The 23,983-nt window shown below is 43.5% G+C and overlaps 1 protein-coding gene across 3 annotated transcripts in view; it reads right to left on the minus strand.

The window, feature by feature from the left end:
- FOXN3 (forkhead box N3) overlaps positions 1-23,983 on the minus strand; it is a 454,396-nt gene that overhangs the window by 326,176 nt on the left and 104,237 nt on the right. For all 3 annotated transcript variants that reach the window (XM_023731693.1, XM_023731689.1, XM_023731694.1), the window contains exon 2: positions 8,557-8,672. The gene's annotated coding sequence lies outside the window, so the exon portion shown is untranslated. The remainder of the gene's footprint in view (positions 1-8,556; positions 8,673-23,983) is intronic.

Genomic DNA, 23,983 nt, shown 5'->3' on the forward strand with positions numbered 1-23,983 from the left:
GGTAATCATGTAATTTATTTTCTAAACTTGAGATGTTTCTGGGCATGAAATGGAGCACTGTATAGTAATTATGCCAGGTCAACTGGCAAAACCGTGATGGTCCTGGGCATACTGGGACATGTGTGGTACCCTGGCTCCAGCCCATCACCCTTCACAACCCAATGAAGAAATTCATCTTTTGGTAACAATTATACCTTACCTATTTTACAACTTGTAACTTTTAAGGCTTTTATGTATCTTATTTGAACCTTTCATAAACTATGTGAGAAAACGAAGGGCTGGGCTAATTATTCTTTAATGATGAGCGAACAAAGGCAACAGAAAAATTAAGGACTTTGCCTTAGTGACCCAGTGTTCCAAAGAAGTGGAAATCTCCACCCCTACCCCAGGTATCCATTTGCTGCTCCTCCATACTTCCCAGCCTCTTGGCAGTAGTCAGGGTCACGTGACTGACTCTGGTCAATGGACTGTGGATGTGGCCTGAATCACTTCTAGTCTAAAGCACTTAATAATAAGTGTGAGTTCTTAACTGTTTCTTTTCCATGCTACAGCAACCATGGAAGCCATGTTTTGCAGTATATGTGCCACAAGATGGAGGAGGCTTGGAAACTCAAAACATTGGATGGAAGAGTGCCACATTGGCCCAGTCCAACACTGGGTAAGTGAGAAATAAGCTTTTGTTGTCTTAAGTCCTGAGATTTGAGGGGTGTATTTTTTACCCTAGTATATTACAGCTGGCCGGACTCAGCTTATTAGTAAGACTAGAACCCACGTCTCCAAGTTTTACCATAGCTTTCATTCAACAATAGCATAAAATCACACCCAATTGGGAAAATATTGTCAAGATGAAATGCCATAGCTTACTCAAGGTAAGACTTCAATGCTTACTTGATGTAAAACAAAACATTTATTTGGCTTTAAATAAAATAGTTCCCACCGAGTGACAAGTAAAAAGAAAAAAGCCCCAAAATGCAAGATTTGTTTTAATTTGGTGCTGATTTTTTCCAATTTAGATTAATCAAAGAAGTCTGGATGCTCATTTTAAAGATAAGCCTAATATGTTGCTTCCTGAAATGGAAAAAAAAAAAAAAAAAGGCTCAATGTCATATCTAGATTTAATTTAAAGGTAAAGGGATTTGGGGTAAATAATTTAACTTTACATAAAGAATTTGGTCTTTATCCTTGGTTCCTGAGAGAGAACTTCTAAAACCTTGGAATTTTCCCTCAGGGATTTAAGTGTCTTTGCTGAGGCCTCCGGACCACATCTGGGGGTTTATGCTAATGTGCTCCTTAGTGAGGACTTCCCTGGCCAGAAAGACCCATCAGGTGATATCAGCCAGACCTCAGAAGAGGGAGGCTGAAGGTTGATGTTATGGATTGAATTGTGTCACCCCAAAATGTGTATCAAATTGGCTAGGCCACGATTCCCAATATTGTGTGACTGTCCACCATTTTGTCATCTGATGTGATTTTCCCATGTGTTGTAAATCCTACTCTATAATTTTAAGGAGGCAGGATTAGAGGCAGTTATGTTAATGAGGTGGGACTAAATCTACAAGATTAGATTGTATTGTGAGTCATCCTCTTTTGAGATATAAAAGAGAAACGAGAGCAGGGAGACAGGGGGACCTCATACCACCAAGAAAGCAGTGCTAGTTCCAGAACGCATCTTTGGACCGATGGGTTCCTGTGCTGAGAAGCTCGTAGACCAGGGGAAGATTGATGACAAGGACCTTCCCCTAGAACAAACAGAGAGAGAGAGGCTTCCCCTGGAACTGGCACCCTGAATTTGGACTTCTAGTCTTCTAAACTGTGAGAGAATAAATTTCTCTTTGTTAAAGCCATCCACTTGTGGTATTTCTGTTACAGCAGCATTAGATAACTAAGACAGTTGAGTTCAATCACTCATGCCTGCAATAAGGCCCCACTAAAGGCTCTGGACAGGGAAGCTCCATGGGCTTCGTGGTTGGTAACAGACATCATTACATGTGAGAGTGTAGAGCATCCCTTTTTGGCACATGGAAGCTCCAAATTGGGACCCCTCTCAGACCTCACCCTATGCATCTCTTCATTTACATCCCTTTTGCTATAATAAAACTATAGTCATAAGTAAGTGATTTCCTGAGTTCTGTGAGTTGTTCTAGCAAATCATTGAGCCTGAGGGAATAGTGGGAGCCAGCATGTCAGAAGTGAGGGGTGGGCTTGGGGACACTGAGCTGATTCCTGGAATCCTGATGGAGTAGTGGGAAATCCCTGAATTTGTAGCCAGCAGGTCAGAAATGAAGGTGCTATGAGGATCCTCAAGCTTGCAGCTGAATCTGAAGTCTTGGGAAGACTTGACAGTTTGGAGTACTATGCCCTTTACCTTGAGATCAGACCTAGCTGTCATGGCTACGGTCAGAGGAAGAAGTGCTACATTATGCAGGTGGTGTCAGAATTTAATTGATTGGAATTGATTGAATTCTTTCATTCAGTTAGTAGGAGAAGTGGAACAGATTGCATTGATTATCCATTACAAAGGACGAATAAAAAAAAAAATTCAACTAGAATGTGACCAGGTAGCTGTCCCAGTCCAGAAGATCATGCCCTTCTTCTCCTTCCTGTTTGAATCCTACTCATCCCTCAATGACATTCTCTTTCCTGGAAAAAATTCCAAACTTAAAATTTGGCAAAGGCTCCTGTCACCCAGCTGCCTAGGCTAGGAGTTGGCAAACTTTTCTGTAAAGGGCCAGACAGTAAACATATTAGGGTCTTTGTTGCAGCTTGTCAACTCTGTTATTGCAGTTTAAAAGCAGCCATACAAAATGCGTAAACAAATGAATGTGGCTATGCTTCAAAGTATTTATTCAGAGAAATTGAAATTTGAACTCCACATCATTTTCATGACTCACAAAATATTACTATCATTTTGATTTTTTCCCAAACATTAAAAAATGTAAAAACCATGCATAGTCTCTACAACCTCTTCCAGAAAATAGAAGTAGAGGGAACACTTCCTAACTCATTTACAAGGCAAGCATTATCCTAATACCAAAACCAGACAAAGATAATACAAGAAAGGAAAATTACAGACCAGTATCTCATATGAACATAAATGCAAAAATCCTCAACAAAATATCAGCACAGCATTTCCAACGAAGTGTAGAAAGAATTATACACCACAACAAGGTGAGATTTATTCCAGGAATGTAGGGCTGGTTCAGCATTTGAAAATCAATTAATGTCACCTATCACATCAACAGGCTACTGAAGGAAAATCATCCGAGCATACCGATAGATGCACAAGATACCAAAATCAAACCAAACCCACTGCCATTGAGTGGATTCCAACTCACAGAATCCAATACCCATCCCTGATAAAAACTCTCAGCAAGCTAGAAATACAGGGGAACTACCTCAGCCTGATAAAGAACATCTATAAAAATCCTACAGCTAACATCATATTGAATGGTGAAAAGCTAGATGTTTTTCCCTTAAGTTCAGGAACAAGACAAGGGTATTCCCTCTCACTACTCCTACTCAACATCGTGCTGAAAATCCTAGCTAATGCAGTTAGACAAGAAAAGGAAATAAAAAGAATATAGATTGGGAGAAAAGAAATTAAGCGATCTGTTCACAGATGATATGACTGTCTATGTTGAAAATCCCAGAGTCAACAAAAATTCCTAGAACTAATAAGCAATTACAGTAAAGTTGCATGATACAAGGTTAGCATACGCTTATTCAATCTGTATGCTGAGCAAATAATCCAAGAAGCTGGACTGTATGAAGAAGAACGTGGCATCAGGATTGGAGAAAGACTCATTAACAGTCTACCATATGCAGATGACACAACCTTGCTTGCAGAAAGTGAAGAGGACTTGAAGCACTTATTGATGAAGATCAAAGACTACAGCCTTCAGTATGGATTACACCTTAACATAAAGAAAACAAAAATCCTCACAACTAGACCAATAAGCAACATCGTGATAAACAGAGAAAAGACTGATGTTGTCAAGGATTTCATTTTACTTGGATCCACAATCAACACCCATGAAAGCAGCAGTCAGGAAATCAAATGACGTATTGCATTGGGCAAATCTGCTGCAAAAGCCCTCCTTAAGGGGTTAAAAAGAAAAGATGTCACCTTGAGGACTAAGGCGTGCCTGACCCAAGCCATGGTATTTTCAATTGCTTCATCACATGCGAAAGCTGGACAATGAATAAGGAAGACCGAAGAAGGATTGATGCCTTTGAATTATGGTGTTGGCAAAGAACATTGAACATACCATGGACTGCCAGAAGAAAGAACAAGTCTGTCCTAGAAGAAGTACAGCCAGAGTGCTCCACAGATGTAAGGATGGTGTGATTTCGTCTCACATACTTTGGCCATGTTATCAAGAGGGACCAGCCCTTGGAGAGGGACAACATGCTTGGTAAAGTAGAGGGTCAGCAAAAAAGAGGAAGATGAGAGGGATTGACACAGTGGCTGCAATTGACACAGTGGCTGCAACAGTGGGCTCAAACATAACAATGATTATGAGTATGGCGGAGGACCTGGCAGTGTTTCATTCTGTTGTACATAGGGTCGCTATGAGTCAGAACTGACTCAACAGCACCTAACAACAACACAAGTCAATTGTGTTTCTATATATCAGCAATGAACAATTGGAATTTGATATTTAAAAAATACTATTTACTTTAGACCCCTGCAAATTAAATATTTAGGTATAAATCTAACAAAGTATGTACAAGATCAATATGAGAAACACTGTAAAACTGATGAAAGAAATCAAAGAATATTAAATAAATGAAGAGACGTTCCATGTTCATAGACAGGAACATGCAATAGTGTTAAGATTTCGATTCTTTCCAATTTGATCTATAAATTCAATGCAATCCAAATCAGTATCCCAGAAAGTTATGTTGTGGATATCGACAAACTAATTCTAAAGGCAAACTAATTCTAAAGGCAAAAGACTCAGAATAGCCAGAACAATCCTGAAGAAGAACAAAGTCAGGTGACTGACATTACCTGACTTCAAGATTTACTATAAAGCTAAGACGATAAAGACAGCATGGTACCGGTAAAAGAATAGACAATAAATCAATGGTGCACAATGGAGAGCCCAGAAATAGACCCATAAAATATAGTCAACTTATCTTTAACAAAGGAGCAAAGGTAATTCAATGGAGAAAGGATAGTCTTTTCAACAAATGGTGCTGAGGATGTGGAGCACCAGGAACTCCCGTTCATGGCCGGTGAGAATTCAAAATGGCACAGCCACTTTGGAAGACAGTTTGGTAGCTTCTTCCAATGCTAAACAGCGGCTGACCATACAATCCAGCAAGTGTGTTCCCAGGTATTTACTCAAATGAGTTGAAAATTTATGTTCACACAAATTCTGTGCACAAATGTTTTCGGCAGCTTTATTCGTAATTGCCAAAACTTGGAAGCAACCAAGATGTCTTTCAATAGGTGAATGGGTAAACAAACTGTGGTACATCCATACAACAAGATATTACTCAGTAATAAAAACAAATGCACTATCAAGCCATAAAAACACAGAGAGGGACCTTAAATGCATATTGCTAAGTTGAAAGGAACCAGTCTGAAAAGGCTACATACTATATGGGTTCCAACTATCTGACACTGTGGAAAAGGCAAAACTATAAAGACAGGGAAAAGATCAGTGGTTGACATGGGTTCATTGGGAGGGAAGGCGGGAGGAACAGGCGGAGTGTAGGGGATTTTTAGGGCAATGAAATTATTCTGCATGACACTGTAATGGTGGGTATGCGACATTATGCAGTTTTCAAAACCCATAGAACTGTACAACACAAAGAGTGAACTCTCATGTAAACTGTGGACTTTAGTTAATACTCATGCATCGAGACTGGCTCATCAATTGCAACAATTATACCACAGGAATGCAAGATGTTAATAATAGAGGAAACTATTGAGTGGTGTATACGGGAACTCTCTGTACTCTGTACTTTCCGCTCAATTTTTCTGTAAACCCAAAACTGCTCTAAAAAAACAATGTTTGTTAAAAAAAAAAAAATTCTTCAGCTGCCCACTGCACCCAACCAGGTGGTAGGCTAGAGTTGGCCTTTGGGCCTGTCATGAATTGAATTGTGTCCCCCCAAAAATGTGTGTATCAATTTGGCTAGGCCATGATTCCCAGTGTTGTGTGGTTGTCCTCCATTTTATGATTGTAATTTTACATTAAAGAGGATTAGGGTGGGATTGTAACACCACCCTAACCCAGGTCACATCCCTGATCCAATGTAAAGGGAGTTTCCTTGGGGTGTGGACTGCACCACCTTTTATCTCTTATAAGAGATAAAAGGAAAGGGAAGCAAGTGGAGAGTTGGGGACCTCATACCACCAAGAAAGCAGCATCAGAAGCAGAGCACATCCTTTGGACCCGACGTTCCTATGCTGAGATGCTCCCAGACCAAAGGAACACTGATGCATCACCAGAACCTTCCTCCAGAAGAAACAGAGAGAGAGCCTTCTCCTCTAGCTGACGCCCTGAATTTGGACTTGTAACCTACTGGACTGTGAGAGAATAACGTCTCTTTGTTAAAGCCGCCCACCTGTGGTATTTCTGTTAGAGCAACCCTGGATGACTAAGACAGGGCCCTAGTTTGCTGACTTCTGACCTAGATTAAGAAAGAAGGGGCAACAACCTACGAGGCTGTCGCTTTAGTGGGAGGAGAAGACAACTACGGTCATTCAAGTTCTTAGACTTTTAATTATCTTTTGCCAATTCCTAGTGGCTGGTGATCCAAGATTCTGACTCTGGGAAGGCCCATGATCCTCAGTCAGGGAGGGCCTGAGTGCCAGGGGCACCAAGCATGCCAAGGCAGGTGAAGTATGGCCAGGGCTGGGCCTGGGAGGGCTGGGTGTGCTGGCAGGAAGAGCAGAAGCCTCAGCAGGTGACTGCCAGTGGCACCTCTGAGACTCAAGGCAGAGAGTCACCACTGTTTCATCCAGCTGGATTAAAGGCAATGCTAGAAAAGAGCTAAGAGTGGGCAGGCTTTGCTGCACCATCTCAAAATTCATCGGTACACCCAGCTCCCCACTTCTCTCTGTAGCCCCCGCTTGCAGCCTGGGGACCCTCCCTGATTCTGGCTGAGAACACTCTTGTATAAGTTCTCTGCATCAGCTAAGAATTCGTGTTCTTGCCTTTTGCTTCCTGACCTTCAACTCAGCTTCTCAGCTCCAAATCGCACCTTGCGGATCACCAGGTGTTGGCCTCGTATAGCTGGTGTTGACCCTGGGGCCTTGTCAAGCCAAGCATGTCAAGCAGAGCTTAGGGGGAGGGAGGGCACAGAAGAAGAGTAAATAATCACGTAGACAGGCAGAGGCAGAGTGTGGATGGGCCCAAAGAAGCAGAAAAGCCAACAAGGTGGTAGTCAAGCCAGGGCTAACACAGCAATGACCGCTGTGCCCTAAAGAACACTACCTGCCGAGGTTCCTCTGGAACAGGGCAGTTGGGGTTTCCCCTGGAGGCTCTACTCCAGGATCCTTGACGGGCCCAGGCCTTTAGAGGGAAGAGGGAATATCCTCCAAACCCTCTGCTCCGAGCAGCCAGGGCCCTCACTAGCCTGGCCTACAGTGCTCATTCCTACCTCTGTGCCAAAGAGAGATGCTCCCCCTCTCCCCTCAGATGATCAAATGGAACACAGTATCAAAGCCCAGTCCTCCCTCTTCCGTGAATTCTTCCCTAATTATTTCACTCCAAGCCTCGAAGTCTTTCAACCCTCAAAGCCAGAAAGCCAGTGCTAGTGTACGGCCCATGCCCCAAAATGAACACCACTGCCGCCATTTTCTTGCGAGTGAGTCACGGACTTTTGGCTGAACTATGAAGTCCATGGAGACAGGGACCAGTCTTATACTTTTCATCCCCTATGTCCCAAGAATAGGAGCCCCAGTCGTGCAGCGGTTAAAGTGATGGGCTGCTAACCTAAAGGTCAGCAGTTCAAACCCACCAGCTGCTCTAAGGGAGAAAGATGTGGCAGTCTGCTTCCGTAAAGATTTACAGCCTTGGAAACCCTATGGGGCAGTTCTACTCTGTCCTATAGAGTCGCTATGAGTTGGAATCGACTCGATGGCAATGTGTTTTTGGTTTGGTCCCAAGAATACATAACAGATATTGAACTCAACCAAAAGATACAACATTAAAAAAGATTTATATAATTAAAGTAAAACATGGGATTAGCAGAAAGAAAACTATCTAGAGGAACTACTATTGAAGCTAGTTTCTCTGTGAAAATTCCAGCCGTCTTCCAGTTTCTTTGTATGTCTATGACACACGCCACAGTTTTAAATAAAGAGGAGATTCAATGTTTTCAATTATCTTAATGCCTAAATTGGACTGACCACATTGTCAGTCCAATCAGCTGCATAAATTGATCATTAAGAAGATTGGAAGGAGGAAGGGGCAGATACCAATTGACAGAGAAACAATCAATTTGGCATTTGCATTTAAATATAGCTTTGGTATTTCATTTATTAAATGTGACCTACCTAAGATACAGGCAAGCTGGGGAAGGTAGAGCAATTACCTGAGTCAGAATGGGTCCAGGAAACCGAGGTCAGCATTGCTCCAGTCACAGAAAGGACAGAGGGGCCTCCATCACCACGAGAACTGAAGACTGCTGGCAGATGATGCTTCTAGCGGCTGATTGAGAGGAGCAGAAGGAAGACAGGATTAGAGCAGAGGAAGGAGAACCCTCTTAACCCAAATGGATGTCTTCTCTGGCCTGACTCTAAAAAATGGCATTCTTCATTGAAAAGTCAATTGCAAAGCATCTTTTTATTTCTTGGATAGTTATTGAGGCACTGGATCTTTCATGATGAACTATTTGTGAAAGTGCCTCCTGGGACGCTTTATTTTACTACAGATACCATTGAAACAAGGAGCCCTGGTGGCACAATGGGTAAGCGTTCAGCCGCTAACCTAGAGGGTGGCAGTTCGAACTTACTAGCTGCTCTGCAGAAGAAAAGACCTGGAGATCTCTTTCCATAAAGACTATAGCCTAGGAAACCCTATGGAGCTGTTCTACTCTGTCCTATCGGTCGCTGTGAGTCAGAATTGACTTGACGGCATGCATAGAACAACAACCACAGAAGCGCTTGTCTATATAAAAGGAAAAATCAGAGCACCAACAAGTGTCAAAGCCAGCACTCCCCCACAAGGTCCAGCCTTTATCCACGAGGTAGACCAGGTACATAGGGTGCAAAGTCATTGACTCTTTAAGCCTGTTGGCATCTCTTCTGCTGTTATAAAGTAAATTACTCTGGCTCTACTCCTGGGGAGAAATATCCCACAAGCTCACTCTACGAGCTGCAAGTTATTGGGCAATAATTAACCAATAGTTTTGCAAAATAGGGAGGTTGGCACATGGGACAGATTGCATAATAATTTCTGATGGAAGTTTTTCTTTTTAGCCTAGGCCTCAACAAGGACAAATTGATAAGACTCTCTAATGGAAAGAATGGTATTATCCTAGGAGCTTAGTGAGAAAATGTTAGGAAATGTGTTCATTAGGTCAGTGGTTCTAAAACTGTGGTCCCTGGACCAGCAGCATCAGCTTCTTCTGGGAGCTTGTTTGGAAATGCAAATTCTTGGACTCCACCCAAGAGCTACTGAATTGGAATATCTGGAGGTGCGGTCCAGCCCTTCGAGTGATTCTGATACACCTCACTTAGATCATTAACTTTTGCACCCATTCAAAGACGTTCTACTGTAAAATAAAATCACCCTACAGTACTGTGTGTTAGGAGTCCCTGGGTGGCGCAAATGGTTAAGTGTTAGGCTACTAACCAAAATGTCAGCAGTTCAAACCCACACAGCCGCTCCAAGGGAGAAAGACCTAGTGACCTGCTTCTGTAAAGTTTACAGCCTAGGAAACCCTATCTATGGGGCAGTTCTACTCTGTCACATGGGGTTGCTATGAGTCGAAATCAACTCGATAGCACCTAGCAACAACAATACCAACTGAAAAGTTGGTAATTCAAACCCACCCTGAAGCACCTTGGAAGAAAGTTCTGGTAATCTACTTTTGAAAGGTTATAGCCATAAAAAAACTTTATGGAGCGCAGTTCTACTCTGCAACACACGGGGTCACCATGAGTAAGAACCAGCTAGATAGCACCTGGTTCTACCGGGACTGCGTGTTAACGTCTCATGACAGGCAAAGCATTGAACTAGGGATTGCAGAGGGAGGAAGGGTCGGAGAGAGAAGATGATCTCTGCCCTCAAGAAATGTATTTTCCACTATGAGACATCAAACCAAAAACCAAACTCGTTGCCGTTGAGTCGATTCCAATCCACAGCAACCCTACAGGACAGAGTAGAACAGCCCCATAGGGTTTCCAAGGCCGTAATCTTTACAGAGGAAGCAGACTGCCACATCTTTCTCCTGCGGAGCAGCTGGTGGGTTCGAACCACTGACATTTCAGTTAGCAGGCAAGTGCCTTATCATTGCACCACCAAGGCTCTTCTATGAGAGATAAGACGTCATAAAATCAACTCAAATACAGACAGGCTGATATTTCCTCTGACAAATGATTAAAGGGGTTCAGAGGAGACATTCCTTTCTGATGGGTGGCAGTGGGGAGGAGGGCAAGTAAGGGAAGGCATCATGAAGACAATGGCAGTAATAATGCGCCTTGAGGTTTGGACTGGGGTTTGATAGGTGGGAACAGGGAAAGGCCAACAGCCAAAGCCAGGCCCGGAAGTGAGAAAGGGTGAGTGCTATTTAGACCACACTAACCAGGTTCAGCTGCTGCTTAGGGACGTGAAGGTGGTCTGGATGAGGCAAGGGCGCTTCCAAGTATAGACAGGTAAATGCTAGAGGCCTGTGGCTTGTCTTTCACTTGTAAAGACCACCTAGAGAGCACCCAAGGCTTATGTTTAGACACTGAAAACCTTATGGAGCGCAGTTCCTCTCTGCAACTCAATGGGGTCACCATGAGTTGGAACCAACTCCACGCCAACTAGGTAACTCAAAGTTTTTAAACCCAGTTTGCTCGTCTGCACTTTTTGCACTGCATTTTCTAGATGAGGAGCAGCTCAGGTGCGTCAAGCATTAGTAGCTGAAGGTTTGCCCAAGAGGAAGAGCACAAAAGGGAATTCTAAAGTAGGCACAAGCAGCTGGATATCACAGTAGCCTCGAGCCATTCTGCAAAGGGGCTACCACACCTACGAAGCCCCTGAGGGCATCACTAGCTTTAGCTTAATAAAATAACTGAAGTTGACAGTGGTCTGCCTTAGTCACAAGGAAAAGTTCAACTAATGCTCTGCCTCTGCAATTAGAGAAGTGCTTTTCACGCTCAAGAAGGTATGTTTTTGCTTCTAGAAAGCTCAGTTAAGTAGGATACTTTATTTCCTGATGCTGCTAGATGAACGACTTGATCCTGTAGATGTTTCTGATGTCATACAAAGCTCTGACGGAAATGATGCTGGATTCAGAATTGGCAATACCTGCTTGCTTATGTGAGTTCTGCCATTAAACCAGGCACTGTTGTTGTGGCTCATCAAGTTGATTCCGATTCATAGCGACTTATAGGACAGAGTAGGATTGCCCAATAGGGTTTCCTAGGCTGTAATCTTTACTTGAGCAGATCACCGTGTCTTTTCTCCCACAGAGCGGCTGGTGGGTTCGAACCTCCGACCCTTCAGTTAGCAGTATTGCTCCAGCGGGGCTCCTTGGCAAGGCACTGAAATGCCCTAAATGCTAACTACTAACCAGTTGTCATGAAATCAGTTCCAACTCATGGCAACCCCATGTATGTCAGAGTAGAACTGTGCACCATAGCATTTTCAATGGCTGGATCGCCAGGCCTTTCTTCCAAGGCACCACCAGGTGGACTCAAACCTTTTGGTTAGCACAGAGCACATTAACTGTTTGTACCACCCAGGGACTCAAACCTCCTTAAGCCACAGATCTTCATAGATCAAGAAACAGAGGTACTGGCCTGCCCCACCATCTTTGAAATTCCAATAAGTAACTAGATATAAAGTTGCTATGAAAATTATAAAGCGTAACACTATACAGAGGTATAGAATTATCCTCCTCGATGAGACATTTTGGGAATAATAATTGTTATTGTATTGTTCTTTGAAAATATAAAAGAAAAACGTTTCTCATGCCCTTAAGACTCTCCTTTTAAATATCTGCAGACACAGCCATTCTGAGAGACAAACTTGGCATCCACCAAGCCACTATACCAAGAAAGAGTTCAAGGTACATTTTACTTGTAATTTTTTTTTTTTTTTTAATTCCTCTGACCACGATAGAGTATCCAGTTATCTTCCAGCAGCTCCTGGTAAGCACACCTAGTCTCCAGCCACACAGACATATACAATGGCAATAATTTATTGTCTCTGCAGTCGTTTATTCCCAGATGGACCATTTACTAATTTATTTCCATATGTAACTGGCAGAGAGATTAATCAGGCTTCCAACTCAGAAACCTGAATTGCACCTTATTCCCTTGCCAGGCTAACACTGAGCAAAAGGAAGTACACGTTTGCACAGAAAACCAAGAGTTCCTCTGAAAAAGCCTGTCGACCTCAGACGTACGCCTTTAAGCACACAGAGCCACACGCACACACGCACACACAGATCTGTCATGAGGCAGTTTGCTCCTGTGTCAACATGGAAGGCTGCTTCTTTCTTTAGCTCCTCATGGGCCCCGTTCACATCGGCGCTATGTCTGATATGACTGAGGGCAGAATGAAGCCAGAAACACCAAATCAGGCCCGGTTGCAGCCGCGTTCCCCTCCCCATGTGCAAGGCCGGGGGCTCGTATTTCTGAAACTGAAGAGGACTTTCTGCAGTGGTGCTGCGCCCAGCTGGCCCGGCTGTACGGTGCCCGGGCACTGGAAAGTATGTGCTTCCTTTTTTCCACTCTTTTTAAGGGCCTGAACTTGAGTGAATTCAGCAGCTGCCGTGTCCTCTGTGAAGCGATGCCTCATGACTTAGCATCACTCCCTGTCCCCCTGAGCTCAGCTCTCCTTCCTCCTGTTTTTAACTCTATTCCAGTGGATATCAGCCTTAGCAAAGAGGTCTTCACTGGGTTGTTGTTGGATGACGGTGTTTCCATATGGAATCCCAACCAATCCAAACACAGCCAGAAGGCTTGAGTTGGTTGGTGATATCATCCAGGCAGCCCAGGCCACCGCTGGAAAGGCTCAGCAGACAGGACCCTGTAGAGATATTGTCAGCTGGGTCCACACACCTGGGTCACTACCCAACCACGTGGCTCTGGAAAAGTCACTTAACAGTTCAGGTTCCTGTCTCCCTCCTCTGGAATATCAGGTGGCCAGCTCCCTAGGCTTCCTTTCAGTTCTACAATTTTATGATTCTATGAATACGAAAAGGAGCCCTGGTGGTGCAGTGGTTAAGTGCTCGGCTGCTAATCGAAAGATCAGCAGTTTGAACCCACCAGCCACTCCTCGGGAGGAAGTTGTGGCAGTCTGCTTCTGTAAAGATTACAGCCTTGGAAACTCTCTGGGGCAGTTCTACTCTGTCCTATAGGGTCGCTATGAGTCAGAACTGACTCGACAGCAACAAGTTTTTTATGACGATGAAAAATTGAGCCATTCCCTGGTTACTATGTTTAGATGATGTTTGGTGGCGCAGTGGTCAAGACTTACGGCTGCTAACCAAAAGGCTGGCAGTTCGAATCCACCAGCCATTCCTTGGAGACCCTATGGGGCAGTTCTCATCTGTCCTATAGGGTCGCTATGAGTCAGAATGGACTTGATGGCAATGGGTTTTTGGTTTGGTTGTTGCTGTGTTCGGTCGGCTCAGCAAAGAACTGCCCCATGGGCTTCGAGGCTGTAATCTTTACAGGAGCAGATTGCCAGGTCTTTTCTCCCGCACAGCCACTGGGTGGGTTTGAACTACCGACCTTTCAGTTAGAAGCTGAGCGCTTAACCACTGAGCAACCAGGCCTCCTTTAGATCATGCTAAACATCAGGAAGTTTGAAAGCATCTAAAAGTGGCTGAGTTGGTCCAGATGCTTGGGGCTACAATAGGGACAGACTTAGGAATCTCATTATTTAATAGACTTTCTTCGAGGCAGAGAACATAAGCATTTGAAGATTGTTCAACAAGGTATATCTTCACAAGATTTTAAGAATTCAGTTAAAAACGATCGTTGGATTGAATGGCAAAATCTACAAAAGTATGGTAAAAGTTATACAAGTACATAAGTCATGGCCCTTTTTTATTGTTATTGTTGTAAACAATATATATAACACAACATTGCCAATTCAACATTTTTTTACATGTCCAGTTCAGTGACACCAGTCACATTAATCATGTCGTGCAAGCATCACCAGTATCCATTGCCAAGTCTTCCATCACCATGAGCAGATACTCAATGCTTCCTAAAGTCATGTCCCCTTAAGAAGCCTCCAACACAATTAGGGAGAGCCACAACTTATATTCATTATATAAAGCAACAATCATAATATATTGAGATATATGCTACAATTGAAGACAAAGAGACTGTTATAGGAACACGGAGGGTTGGGAAATCATCCTGGTGAAGGCGAGAGGGGGAGATCTATAAGGTTTTATGGATGAATTGAAATTGAAGCTGGGCCTTTCCAAGCAAAGATGGGTGTACAGGCATCTGAGCAGAAGGAATTGCAAGAGCCAAGGCCAGAAAACTTCTCAGTGTGGCCAGGACACGGTAATTGGTACCCTAGGACAGTGGCACAGGATGCTCAAGGAGGAGAAGACACAGTGAGAGAGGAATCTGGAAAGGAACCGGTGGTACAAAGCCCTAGATGTCACGGGAAAGACTGGCTTCTATCCTGTGGCCACCTGGAACCTTCTGAAGTTACTGGGCAGACTCCATGTGAGCTATGCCTCAGGAAGTTTATTCTGGCAATTCTATTACCATTTAAGATTGGTAATAAGATCAGTCTCTACCTTTATTTTTCTCTTATTTATCCCATGCTGCCACTAGTTGGGAATCCCTCAAATTTATTTTTTTCTAAATTGATTTCCTGGCCCTTCAAATGGAAGCAATTGAGTTTCCTACACATACTGCCAGGATTTTACATTCAAATAACTGGTTCAGCCTAGGACTCAGAAGTGCTTTAAATGTAGGTTTATGTGTTATTCTATTCTGAAGAAAGAGTTAAAATAACATGGAGCAGACTGTTTTTTTGGGTGCATTTTTTCATAGTAGAAAATATTTCTGGAACTGTAGATCACAATGAAAAAATATACAAACGTCCTAACCGTTTGAAGGATGTGCTCCAGCCCTCCCCAACAGACAAAAGTTGAACTAGCCACCCAAAGTGGTTCACAGACACTTTCTTGGTTTCTGGTTTCACAGCCCGAAGAGAATGGCCTGGTGTTTCCAGGGTCTCTCAAACGCAATAACAGAAGATCATATAAATGCTCATACTGATGGCATCCAGTTCCTCTGCCTTGGAGGGCCAACCACAGGTGGCGAGCACCACGCAGCTGTCACAGAGAAGGGGCCCATCATGCCACATGAGGCCCTGCCAGGCAAGCCAGGGCCTGGGGTGGTGTTATTGTTAGTTAGGTGCCATCAAGTCGGTTCCAACTCATAGATACCCTATGTACAACAGAACGAAACACTGTCGATCCTGCACCATCCTCACAATCGTTGTTATGTTTGAGCCCACTGTTGCAGCCACTGTTTCAATCTATCTCATTGAGGGTCTTCCTCTTTTGTGCTGACCCTCTACCAAGCATGATGTCCTTCTCCAGGGACTGATCCCTCCTGATCACATGTCCAAAGTATGTGAGATGAAGTCTCGCTATCCTCACTTCTCAGAAGCATTCTGGCTGTACTTCATCCAAGACAGATTTGTTCGTTCTTTTGGCAGTCCATGGTAGATTTAATCTTCTTCGCCAGCACCATAATCCAAAGGCATCAATTCTTCTTTGCTCTTCCTTATTCACTGTCCAGCTTTCACATGCATATGAGGCGATCGAAAACACCATGGCTTGGGTCAGGTACACCTTAGTTCTTCTTCCGAGTCTTAGTCTGGAAGCTCAGCTGAAACCTGTCCACCAGGGGCGATCCTGCTGATATTTGAATACCGATGGCATAGCTTCCAGCATCACAGCAACACACAAGCCCCCACAGTACGACAAACTGACAGACATGTAAGGGAAGACTCCGCGGAGGGGGTCTGCAACACTGCCCTCCCAGAGGCTTGGTGAATGGGCTGGTGTCTTTGAACTCCACAGAGTGAGTGTCTTCTTGGAGGAAGGAGCTGCCTTTGGTAGGAGCCGCCATAAAAAATTCCCCGTAGTAGACCCAAACCTTACTTCCCATCTCTGGGTTGCTCAGTCTACTAGTAAACCAGTTGTTATGGAGTAAATTCTGAGTCACAGCGATCCCATGTGTGTCAGAGTAGATCTGTGCTCCCTAGGGTTTTCAATGGCTGATTTTTGGGAAGTAGATCTCCAGTCCTTTCTTCCAAGGTGCCTGTAGGCGGACTCGAACTTCTAATCTTTCGGTTAGCAGCCGTTAACCATTTGTAGCACCCAGAGACTCCAGATGAGCATAAACAGGAGAATTCAGCCTAAAATTCATTTTGGATCACCTTATTTAGAAAGGTGAATCATATTGATCCACTGGGGTTCGAACATGCCAGGGTTCAAGCCCCTGCTTTGTAATTCAAAACCCGCCCCAACCCTCTACATGCCCAGGTGTTCAGAAGCTCCAGAGTGCCCCCACCCCCACCATAGGTGTTCTCTTAGCATCTAATCAAATAATTACTGTGAAAGTAACACACAGTAGGTGCTGTAGCTAGTTCCCCGTGCACATAAAAAATCATCGTAGATACACCAAAAGAGTTGCATGTCTCCTGCCACTTTTTGTAAAAGTCCACTTATGGTCAGAAAACTCATCCAACTCAAATGAACAGATTAGCTTAAGCTACCATGCTGTTTTACATTCCCTTCACTCATGCACGAATTACAAAGCTGTAACGTAAATGTATGCTTAAACTGAATAATGGGCATAAATAAAAAAATATTTTGACATTAAAAACTCCGTATAATGGAGTTACAACATCCTTGAAAGCTCCTGCAATCATAGCTTGCACATTGAAATCCATTAACCTAATACCTAGGCTGCTATTCAAAAGCAGAGGTCTGGCACCTACATAAATACCCATTTGAACACGTCTCCTAAATTACCATACAATTTGGTTGGAAACTCACATACGTACAAAGTCTATCGTCTTTACTTGGTTGCCCTCTAACCAACACTGAAGTCATATCAGGCTACAATGTGGCGGCATAATACAAACCCAGGCACCAGCAAATGGTAGGAAAAAGTATCAGCAAATGCCAAAGACAAGCCAGGGTCATCCGGGACAGAGGAGAGATATTTACATAAGCATTCAGAAAAGACAATGGAGCCCCAATTTTGCTTGAACCCTGTACACTCTATCAAGCTCTCTGCGCCTCACCTGATCATTTTTCTATAAAAGCAATTTCTTCCACGATGCATTCAAAGACCTTAGTTGCCATAAACTCAGAGGCAGTTAAAGATTCTGTTGCAAATTAGATTTGCTTTAAGACTCAGCTATTTTCAACCAAGCTTTCATCCCTTCCCCATCACTACCGCCCCCCTCCAAAAAACAAGCTTCACTGACAATATCCTTGTAAAATATGTCATCTGCCAAGGCCATTTTCTTACCTTTGCAACTCACTCACATTGGTTTCATCTGATGATCTTTACCCAAGCAAGGACAATTCTTTGACTGGAATCTTGCAACTTTCAACTTTGCCCAGATTTTGCGGTTGTAAGGAAGAGGAATGCCGCAACCCCCGGTGCACTGCTCGCCTGAGCTAACACACATCTGATTCCAAAGCTATATTTTCAATTCTTTTACACTTACTTAATATAGTGCGTGCCGCCTGTCCACTGATGCGATATCAGCAACCTGCAAGCTACTATTTCTGCAACTGTGTCACTGTAGATAGTCTGAAACATGTACGTAGCTGTTGCCATGGAAACAAACACAGCTAGGGTAGAGTGCCACGCTGTGTTAATTCCTTCACCCATGAACCCCAGGGGAATGCTAACATTCATCTTCTTTCTCCTTTAGTCTCACACTGCTTTAATATATTTTTTTAACATTATCAAATGATGTACTAAATACATATGGTACACCTGAAAAATACAGATGGCTGGAATGAGCCATGGTGCCAGCCTAGCCTGCCGGGTGCCTGCTTAAGGTGGTGCCGTTATGCAATGGATCCTTTCACTAACTTCTCCTGGGAGAAACGGAGAACTTTCTTTCTTTTCAAACAGTGTGGGCCAGACAGAGAAGGTCAGCACTTTGTCTCACCTAAGAAGAGCAGTTATCATGGAATGACACCAGAATGAAGCTGCTCCCAGAAATATGCCTTATCAGTGCTGTGAAAGGCAAACTTTCTGAAGTGGATCCAAGCTCAGAGTGGTTCTCAACTCTTCCAATTAGAGCTGCATTAAAAGAAAAAAAAAAAAACCCGTTGCTGTCAAGGCAATTCTGACTCATGGTAACCCTATAGGACAGGGTAGAACTGCCCCACAGGGTTTCCAGGGATCAGCTGCTGGATTCGAACTGCCGACCTTTTGGTTAGCAGCCAATCTCTTAACCACTGCACCAGGCAGGGTTTCAGAAGTGCATAAGCAGGCTGTAAACCCAATAGCTTTCATTAGGCAAAACCTTAAACCTTCAACAAGGGCTTCACCTGTCACCACTCTGTCTTTGTTCCTAAATCCATGGAAGAAGATGCTAGATTGAGTGAGTGGGTAATGAATGCATATTGTCACCGTTCAGAATGAATTCAGCTGTGCTTTTCCTTGAATCTGAAGATTCTCTTATTTGCTTCAAGTTCAAAACTCAGCCCTGATCACTGGTTGAACCCGTGCAGAAAAGTCAAGCTCTTTCATTACACCTAAAAAGTCAAAATGTGTAAATATTGGCACATTGGCCATTCTCCCATCATGCAAACCGATAAGCCACTTCAAATATTGGGGCTACTCATCACAGTAGACAAAAGTAAGCTGTTCAAAATCTTAATTACATCCTAGCCCTTGGGCTAGTTAATAATATTCAATCTGGATGAACATGGCCACATTTTAGATTTGCATGCTGATGTACTTCCCTTGAACACAATTTTCTCGCTAAACCATCAATTGCAGGCTTTAAAAGTGCAGATCCGTGACCCTGAACTGGCATGTTTTAAAGAAACCACTACTTTATTTGCAGAAAAATGGCAAAATTATCCTACAAAAGATGAGCAAAATGTTCCTATTATTTTCCTAAAGTGGATCATTCTTGGCTATTTACTGTGATGATAATAATAAACACACCCTGAAGATAAAGCAAAACAAAAAAATGGATACACCTTACTGATTAAGGAGATATGCTACTTTTTAAAAGCAATCTCAAAATGATGTTAAACCAAAAAAAAAAAAAAGAAAACCACCTAACCCATTGCCATTGAGTTGATTCCAACTCATAGAGATCCTATGTTGTTGCTGTCATTAGGTGCCCTTGAGTCGGTTCTGACTCACAGCGACCCCATGTACAAAAGAGCGAAACACTGCCCGGTCCTGCGCCATCCTCACAATCATTGCTATGTTTGAGCCCATTGTTGCAACCACTGTGTCAATCTATCTTGTTGAGGGTCTTCTTCTTTTTCGATGACCTTCTACTTTACCAAGCACGATGACCTTCTCTAGCGACCTTACAGTTTCTGAGAATTAGCAGGGCAGGTACAGATTACCTTTAACTATCTTGGCCAGCAGTTACAAATGCAAGGAGCAGATGCACAGGGGTAAAAATACCAGTCCCTCACAGTTACTTTGCACTTCTGATATACATTTGTCGCGAATTACCAAGGATTTTCACATAGTGTTATCTCATTTGACTATCACAAGAGTTCTGTGAATTTGTTTGGCAAGTTATCTCGAACTTTGTTTTACAGACAGGAGTGCTGAGGCTCCAAAAGTCAGTGACTTTCCCAAGGTCGCACATCAAATGGTGGAACCCGAGCCTTCTGTTACCTGATCACTCCATCCATGAGTCACGCTGCCTCTAAATATGCTCACAAATGCAGGTAGTTGTAGGGGACTTAAAATAGCTACAGTAGCAATACTTAGTGAGGAACATGGTGGTTCAGTGGTAGAGGTCTCACCTTCCATGAAGAAGACCCAGGTTCGATTCCTGGCCAAGGCACCACCTCACACATAGCTACCACCCAACCATCAGTGGAGGCTTGCGTGTTGCTATGATGCTGAACAGCTTTCAGCAGAGCTTCAGACCAAGCTGCACTAGGAGGAAAGGCCTGGCGATCTACTTTCAAAAACCAGACAGTGAAAACCCTATGGATCACAATAGTTAGATCCACAACCAATCTTGATAGATACTAAATACATTAATTGATTTGAGGATTAAGTATGGCTGGCGGTTAAGGTTAGGTGAATGCTCCTCCTCGCCTCTGCCCACCCATTTTCTTCTCCCAGTGGTGGGAGGAGAGAGCCCAGCCTTCAGGCTGAGCTCAGAACCTGCCCCTAGAGCAAATCGCCTCAGCCTGCTCACATTTGCTGACAATGCCCTGAGCCCTCTTCCCTTCCCTTCCTTTCCTAAGCCCTGGCACCATTCCTCAGGCCCTGGAGGAAAAGATGGCTGGGGGACTCCTCGGGCCTTGGAGGCGAAAAGGAGATTGGGAACAGCAAGATGCAGCAATAAATAAGTTAGTCTCCCTAAAGACGTAGCCACTGCAGATCCCTGTTGCTTCTTGCCCACATTTGCAACAACCAGATAATCAAAAGTTGTTTTCATCATGGTTTGGGGCTATTCCTGATCTCCTACCCACATTGCTCTGCATATCAGGAATTACCTGGTAGTTCTTGTAAAGCTAGGACTCTCGTTTGACCCAGCAATTCCACTCTTAGGCATATACCCAAAAGAACTGAAAGCAGGAACACAAACAGAAACCTGTACACCAGTGTTCACTGTGGCATCGTTCACGATAGCCAAAACATGGAAACAACTGAAACGTCCATCAACAGATGAATGGGTAAACAAAATATGGTCCATACAGCCAATGGAATATTACTCTGCCGTAAAGAGAAATGAAGTGATGAACCTTGAAAGCATTATGCTGAGCGAAATCAGTCAGACACAAAAGGACAAATATTACATGATCCCACTTACATGAAATAGGCAAACGTATAGAGATCAAAGTTTCTTAGTGGTTACTAGGGGTAAGAGGAGCCCTGGTGGCGCCGTGGTTAAATGTTTGGTTGCTAACCAAAAGGTGGGCAGTTCGAATCCACCAGCCACTCCTTGGAAACCCTATGGGGCAGTTCTACTCTGTCCTATAAGGTCACTATGAGTCAGAATCCACTCAGTTTTAGGGGTGAGAAGGAAAGGAAGAGGAGTTTTAGCTTAAGGGGCACTGAGTTTCTGTTAAGGGTGACAGAATACTTTGGGAACAGATGGTGGGGATGGCTGCATTACGTGACAAACATAACCAATGTCACCAAATTGTACACGTACAAAACGCTGAACTGGCCAATGTTTCGATATGTATTTTTACCATAATAAAACAATTTTTTTAAAAAAAGAATTCACTGGATTTAGTCAAGCTACGTTTTGGTGAAAGAGGCCCTTCTAGATGTGAATTTTTCCAGACCACTGGATTTTTTCTAGGTTGGTTCAGGGGTGTTCACGAGGCAGCAAAAGGCATCCTCAGGGGCAGTCATCTCAGCCTTCACATCTTGGGTAGAGGGTAAAACTGGGCGTCTTTGAAGGGACGCTCCAACTCAAGAGGCAATGCTTTGACCGCTTTTGATGAAAAATTTTCTAAAATAGCTTGTATAAGAAAACGAGTTGGGCAAAGTAGACGGCAGATGATTTAACCTCTTATAAATATTGCTCATGACTTAGCTGGCATTATGAACCTCCATTCTCGTGCACATGATGATCCAGGGGCACTCTCAGGAGCCTCAGAAGCTTGGGGGCAGGAGGGTACAGGAAAAGACCCCACATCATGGTAATTTTCTAATCCTGGTATGTACATTTGCATTTCCTCTGGCTTCCTCCTGCCCCTCCATCCAGTGTTGGGGTATCAGCTCGCTGGCGCTGCTCACTGCTCCAACTGGCCTGGCTCTTGCACTCCCCTCCCTGTTTGGATTCACAGCTAATGTGCCAGGGGCTGAGAAATCAAATAATTGAGTTGATCAGAATTTTGCAGGCCTGAGAAAGTGTCCCTAAGCACAAAACTGTAGACTTTTTGATGTCACTGACTCTAGGTCAATTAGCCTAAAGCCAGCTCACCTAATGAGCAATTTGCCTATAGTTCAAAACACTTCGGAGTGTTTTTACACGGGAATGCCTTTGCTATCTTTGCCATCTCTTTGGTATTAGAAGGGTTTTAAATCAAGCCTTCTAAGGGCACACCTAGCTTGCTTTTAAATTTTAGTTTATGTTCAATTTTAATTTGCAAATTAATTTTTTTCAACACCTGCAATGAACGCAAAAACACTCCATATGGAATTGAATTTTTGGTGAGCTGGTTATTAGGGAAACAAATACGTGAACTAGTTTTAAGGGGACTTCTTTTACCCCCTCTCCTCCCCCCACACACATCGCCCAATGGCTGATTTTTTAGAAGTAGATCACCAGGCCTTTCTTCCAAGGTACCTCTGAGTAGACTCAAACCCCCAACCTTTCAGTTAACAGCCAAGCGTTTAACTTTCTGTGCCAACCAGAGACTCCTTTTCAATCTGTATGCTGAGCAAATAATCCAAGAAGCCGGACTATATGAAGAAGAATGTGGCATCAGGATTGGAGGAAGACTCATTAACAACCTGCGATATGCAGATGACACAGCCTTGCTTGCTGAAAGTGAAGAGGCCTTGAAGCACTTACTGATGAAGATCAAAGACCACAGCCTTCAGTATGGATTACATCTCAACATAAAGAAAACAAAAATCTTCACGACTGGACCAATAAGCAACGTCATGATAAACGGAGAAAATATTGAAGTTGTCAAGGATTTCATTTTACTTGGATCTACAATCAATACCCATGGAAGCAGCAGTCAAGAAATTGAATGATGTATTGCATTGGGCAAATCTGCTGCAAAAGACCTCTTTAAAGTGTTGAAAAGCAAAGATATCACTCTGAGGACTAAGGTGCGCCTGACCCAATACATGGTATTATCAATCGCCTCATATGCATGTGAAAGCTGGACAGTGAATAAGGAAGACTGAAGAAGAGTTGACGCCTTTGAATTATGGTGTCAGCAAAGAATGTTGAATATACCAAAGACTGCAGGAAGAACAAACAAATCTGTCTTGGAAGAAGTACAGCCAGAATGCTCCCTAGAAGCGAGGATGGCAAGACTCCGACTCATGCACTTTGGACGTGTTATTAGGAGGGGCCAGTCCCTGGAGAAGGACATCATGCTTGGTAAAGCATTTGTTGTTGTTAGTACCTTTAAGTCGGTTCCGACTCATAGCAACTCTGTGCATCACAGAAGGAAACGCTGCCTGGTCCTGCACCATCCCCACAATTGTTGTTATGCTTGAGCCCATTGTTGCAGCCACTGTGTCGATCCATCTCGTTGGTCAAGTAGAGGGTAAAGTAGAGGCAGTGTTTCATTCTGTTGTACACAGGGTCGCTATAGGTCAGAACTGACTCGGTGGCACCTAACAACAACAGAGACTCCTACTTTTCATTTTTTAGGACAATTTTTTAGGATGCAAAAACTCTCAAGGGAGATTTGAAATTCAGACTGGAATGCACAAACTGACTTTCATGTGTGGCCCATGTCTCTCTATTTTGTTTTTCCCCTTGTCCTATCATTGCACAAGCCCGCATAGTTGATGTCCCAGCCTCCACTTAAGGGAAGTAATTCTGAATTGTTTGGCTTTGTTTTTTTCCACCATGAATTTAATTTACAGACACCA

Source organism: Trichechus manatus, unplaced genomic scaffold (genome assembly GCF_000243295.1).
Source record: "Trichechus manatus latirostris isolate Lorelei unplaced genomic scaffold, TriManLat1.0 scaffold00045, whole genome shotgun sequence".
NCBI lineage: Eukaryota > Metazoa > Chordata > Mammalia > Sirenia > Trichechidae > Trichechus > Trichechus manatus.